The following is a 6,084-nucleotide window of genomic DNA, read 5'->3' as shown; positions in this document are numbered from 1 at the left end:
TAAAAAGAACATGTTTGCCAAGATTTTTAAGGAACAACAATTTTTGCATCATTTCATAATTTAATAATTTATTTTTTATCTTATAATCGAATCCTGTCATATTTTATATTTTAACTGTATATATATATATTTTAGCTTACAGTATTTTAGATTGTAAAAAGTTGTGAGGGCCACAAGTTTATTAGCCTTTGGCTATTAAGTGCCACCCTCTTTAAATAAAGGCTTTATTATTATTATTATTATTATAATCAATTCTATTCACATGATTGATACGGGTATCAAGGTAGCCTTTAATGCTCGGCGTGTTAAACATGCACTCAGGATTTATTTACTGTTGGTTTCCAATTGGCGCCGTGAATGAACACCAGCCACATTCTATCATTTTCTTGAAAATGGTTGCCTCCCTCAAAAATTTAATTAGTTCCTGTGATTTATAGCTGTAATTTTCGGCCGACAAGTTTAAGGCCTCTAAAGGTCGGCCAATGTAGGCGGTTTAGAACACACAGCCAACCAACAATTCCTTAAAAACAGGGCAAAAGCGTTCTTGTACGAAATTTGCCCTCATTTTGTTTGCTTTCTGCAGGTATGATAAGAGAAGCCAAAGAACAGCGGCAAGCTCTGTTAACAAGAGGTGTCAGCGAACCAACTAAAAAGTAGGGGATGCAACCGATAGGGAGCCGCCAGTTGGCAAAGTTACAATAATTACAATAGTTCTAAGAAAAATTGACAAAAAGATAAATACTAACAACTTGCAGATATTTCCTCCTATATGATGTGAACGTGTAAATTGAAATCACCGATGATCTAGACCGAAACTTGATGTAATTAAAGCGAACTACAGGTGGCGCAAGCTCCAGCTATGGGATGATCAGCTTGCGAAATAAGAGTCATGGCGAAATTATAAGAGTTTGTATGGAAATATCAAGTTTACGAACGCTGTTATGAATTAAAACCAGCCACACTTGACCATTTTCTTGACAATGGTTGCCTCCCTCGGGAATTTAATTAGTTCCTGTGATATATGGCCGTCATTTCCGGCCGACAAATTAAAGGCCTCCAAAGATCTGCTAATGTAGGCGGTTCAGAATACGCAGCTAACCAATAATTCCTCGAAAACAGAGCAAAAGCCTTTTTATACAAAATTTGACATAATTTGTTTTCCTTTCTGCAGGCTTGATAATAGAAGCCTAAGGACAGAAAGCCCTGCTAACAAGAGGTGCAGCGAACCAATTAAGGCCCCGTCCACACGTATCCGGATAAATTTGAAAACGGATAAATATTTATCCGTTTTCAAATTTATCCGTGTCCACACGTTGCCGTTTGTGAATCGTTTTTGGTGTCCACACGTAAACGTCAAAACGTGAACTGAACAAAATGTGCAAAATCGAACCACTAAATGCTAAGTTTGAAGGGGCTAAAGTAACTTCTGTTAAAACAGTGTTTAAAATACATATCTCTGATTTCCTGAAGCAAAACAGTGACTCTGACCCCATCACTGATAAAATCAAAATCAAAATCAAAATCAATGGTGATGGTGCCAGAATGACGAGAAATTAAAATTTTATTTTACTTTCATTTTCTTGTTACGTCATCGTTTTCAAATTGTTTTCAAATTTATTCGGATAAGGCGTCCACACGGAGAAATTTATCCACTCTGGAGAGCGTTTTCAAATTTATCCGTTTTCGGTGTGTGAAAACGCCGTTTACGTGTGGACGGAACTTGTAACCGTATAAATATTTATCCGTTTTCAAATTTATCCGGATACGTGTGGACGGGGCCTAAAAAGTAGGGGAGGTGACCGGTAAGGAGCCACCCGTTGGTACGCCCAAGTGGGCTTACAATGACGGGTGAGAGGCCCGGCTAGAGCAAGGAGAAGGGGAAGCTGCGATTAGGAGTCACGGTTTTCATAAGAAAGATAACTGAGCCAAAGTTCAAGATTTTTTGTTTTTCAGTCAAACTTCGCAGACGGCTGCACAAACTCCAAAATTTCAAAGCCCTCATTATGCCGTCACACGCAAAGACAAGTGGGTACCATCATCTCAAAAGCTCGTGCTGTCGTAATGGAAGTTGTTTCATCCTATCAACAGACTATCAATGAACTACAAAAACATTTTTAACCCATTTAGCTCTGGACTTGAGGAGGATGATTTCGACACTGTTCAAAAGGTAAGAAAATATATTGTGATAAAGAGAGGTTTCAGGCTTACAGTGCAAATCCCATACCATCTGAGCTAAGGAATAAATTAGCGAGTGTAACATTCATTAGTGCCCGATTTCACCGCAGTTAATTTTAGATTCGCCTTTTCATGATGCTATTAATTATGAGAATTTCAATCTCACCGATATCTTATGAGCAAAAGAGTGAATCAGTGTGTGAAATTTACTTAACAAAAGGCAAATGAGATTTACTCTAATGATGCCTACTAGATTCACCCTTTCAGATTACAATTAAAAGTAATGAGAATTTCCTTTACGCCTACACGTTTCGCGAAACGTGTAGCAACTCCGCGCGTTAAATTTTCCCAAAATTAACAATTTCCTTCCTTCCTTTCAATATATCGTTAAAAGATGGAATGTTAAACAGAGTAAATGAATGTATTTGCCAAAAAGGCTTGAACACTTTTACCAAGCTCTTTCAGAAGTTATCATAGCCTTTAAAAATGCAGATATTTGGTCAGCTAGCTTATATACAGAACAAGTCACAAGTTGTAACAGCAATATTTATTAGTTTTTCCCTTCGAAGGCCCTTCTGATATTTGATAATTTTTATACTCTAACGAGAATTCAAAAGAAGCAGTTGGTTTTTTTGATTGATGAATATGTACCTTTTCCTAAGTATGGCGAAGGAAGATTTACCGTCGTTATTATTTGGAAATGAGTATTGAATGAGCAAAGGTCTCCAATATCACTCTTACGTCGCCAACTTTCAAAAGAATTTTATAGGGTACAATATATCTTTATCACATACCAACATATAACTGAATAATCTGCTAGCAACAACGTAGAGCCATTTTATACGTTGTATAAGCAAGTCAAAAGCAATTTTGGAGAATCTTTCTTTCTAATCTTCAGTGATACAGAATGTCTCGCGACCAAACAGTTACGGACTCAAACTTTAGCAATACAAAATGGAATATAATACTTCACAGCTTACTTGATGACGTGATTTGCAAAAGCAGCAGATTTATCGTCAAAGTTTTATATTGATTGATTCAGATCATCACACTTAATCGCTGAGTTTATTTCAATCTCTCATTCTGATTTTACCTTCCTAACAGGAGAGATGTCGAAGATTTCTTGGTGGTGCTACTGATTGTTTGCCGCGCATCCTTACAAAGTAGTGCGGTACGACTTCGATAAATAAATGCTAAATACATGGTAAAAACCATCATTATTGGTCCTGTTAGTTTGCTATTTGAAAACATTCCTTGCTGGTCAAATTTCCCCCTTCATATTATTTTATATTATATCAGTTTGACCGTCATTACAATGACCAATTATGAAAACTCGATTTTCTAAGCTAATGAGGAAGATCAAATTGGTTAAGTTTATCGCGAATTTAAGATCGAGAGGCAAGGAGGAAGAGAAATCAGTCTTAGATCGTTTGAGTTTTTGGGAGGTTGAAAAAACGAAGTTCAACGAAACCAAGAAGGGCATACCCTTCTCGGCGAATTTTGAATTTTGAATTTTGAGATAAGTTGACTATACAAATTTTATTTTCTTCAAAGTTCAGAGTTAGGCCTTACGGTAAGTGATAAAATTCTTTTATATTACCTTTTTCAGGTTAGTGGCTTAGTCATTACGATTAAAACAAAAAATGGCATCTTGGGATTTCATCCTTCTCTAAGTGATTCATAATCCAAGCTAAATGAATGGAGACCTTGTCATTGTGGATCAAGTAAAGCCACTGTGAAAAATGGAATTTTATAGAAGTTCAAAACGTTGAATGGCACTTTTTATATTAACCTACTGACTGAATGACGTAATAAACGAAGAAGTCAAGATATTTGTCCAATGAAATTTTGAAATTGTCTTCTTTGTGTCAATGTATTGCTTTCATTGAAAATGCATGGGATGTGGTAAAACCTTAGACTTCAAAGGGGATTGGAAAAGTCTACCTATCTGCCGGATCAGAACCTTATTAAAAAAAGACTAAGGAATGTATCCAAGTTCGTATAGGTTCCTTAGCTCTTTAAAAATAAACAAAATTTTTTGAGGCATTATTTCTTTTCTTCAGTGACACCCTGGTGTAGGAGATGCTTAAATCAAGCTGAATGTAACGTCGATCCATGTGCTTTTACTTCGTGCCTTCGTCGTTCAAGGTGCTGCCGCTGCAGCTGCAAGAGAGCCATATGTAAGCCAGCTTCAAGGGCTGATAGAGTTCAAGATTTGCTTGCCTAACGTTTTATATGAGTTTTAATAAGTCACGAGCAACACTTAATTGCTTAACGTGTAACTGAAGCTTTGAAGTTATACCCGGCTTTCATTAAACAATCACCAGATCATCAGAAAATTTCCTGTAGTAAATGGAGTCGGTGTTAAAAAAGAAAAGGAATCATGGAAACATAAGGGATCAAAGTGAAATGTGGTTTAAGAATAAAAAATTGAACTGAATTTAAAAAAAAAATTAAGACTTGAAATTCCCTAATAATATCTGAACTTCATCATCATCATTCCTTCTGCTGTGACAACAACTGCCAACACCTTGTCTGAAATGATTATTCTATGCTTTTAAATTGATCTAGTCAACTATACAATACGGCGGCTTTCCATATATATAGTGCAGGACGACCTTTTTCCGATGGTTTCATCATTGCGAACGCGGAATGAAACGACAAAAATACGAAATAGACGATACACACCTGAAAAACTAGAAGAAGGTATAAAACGCCAGTTCTTGATCAAGAGCGCAAATATTTAGTCAAATAATACCACACACACTGTAAGCTTTCCTTTTCTTTAAAACAGAAAAGACTGAGAAAGGCCAGTACCCTCACAGTGCATCCTGGTTGAGCAGGGGTAAGTTTCAAAAGGCATTTAAATAGATTGTGGTGCTGCATTGGTGGGGGGATATATATATAAATATCCAGGAGCCCATAGACGTTTTGGTGCGTAGTATCGCTGCGTATTTTTGCGAATTGTGCCTTATAAGGCAGGAAAAGGAACCGTTTAAACAGGTTTTTTTACAGTATAAGATAACCAACTGTGCAATATTGCATTTTTTTACACTGTTCTCGCGTTATTTGTACTCTACTTTGTGCAGTTATGTAATCGCCTGAGCTGATAATGTGAACTGGCCACCGTAAAGTTTCTAAAGTTGACGTTTCGAGCGTAAACCCTTCGTCTTCTTAGCAAGTGACGATGAACTAACGCTCGAAACGTTCAACTCCAGAACGTATTCTCGCTTTTTACCTCGTCCTTTTCAGTACAACCGTGGGCAACACTTGTACCTTCGCTGTTTTACTAAAAAATGTAGCTCCTTGTAATTGAAAATATTCTTTCTGGCTTTTAATTACCTCTTTTAACCAACGCTACTGTACAGTACTGGCGTGACAATTTTTTGTCTGCTTTTTCTAATTTGCATTATCCGTCGTTGGGCCGTAGGCAATTAGAGCTCAATAGTTAAACATTGCGCATGCACAAGAGTAGAAGAAGAAAAGTTTAAAATTTGTCTAAAATTTTGTCTTTGCTTTGTCTGCAAATTCTCTCTCCATGCCGAATAGAGCACGAGAAAGAATAAGGCAGTAATAGTCATTACTACTTACCAAGATGTAATATGCAGAATTTCTGTACGAGAATTGAGGAAAATTTTACGTGGTATTCTACAGGAAAAAGAGGTCACATGCATGTTTACTATCCGTGCTGGATAGAGTGCGAGAAAGAAAAGAGAGTAATAGTCATTCTTATTTTAAAAAAATTACATACAGACTTTGTGTGAGTACCAAAAAGAGATGAATTGCAAGACCTGAGGCAAGTCTTCATGATATGATATGATTGGTAGTCGTCACTCTCACCAGAAAAGATTTTGTGTGCGATTTTCTCTCCATGCCAAATAGAGTACCAGAGTGAATAAGTAAGTAGTT

Source organism: Pocillopora verrucosa, chromosome 14, assembly GCF_036669915.1.
Source record: "Pocillopora verrucosa isolate sample1 chromosome 14, ASM3666991v2, whole genome shotgun sequence".
NCBI lineage: Eukaryota > Metazoa > Cnidaria > Anthozoa > Scleractinia > Pocilloporidae > Pocillopora > Pocillopora verrucosa.
The sequence above is the reverse complement of the archived record's forward strand: the minus strand, read 5'-3'. Positions refer to the sequence as shown.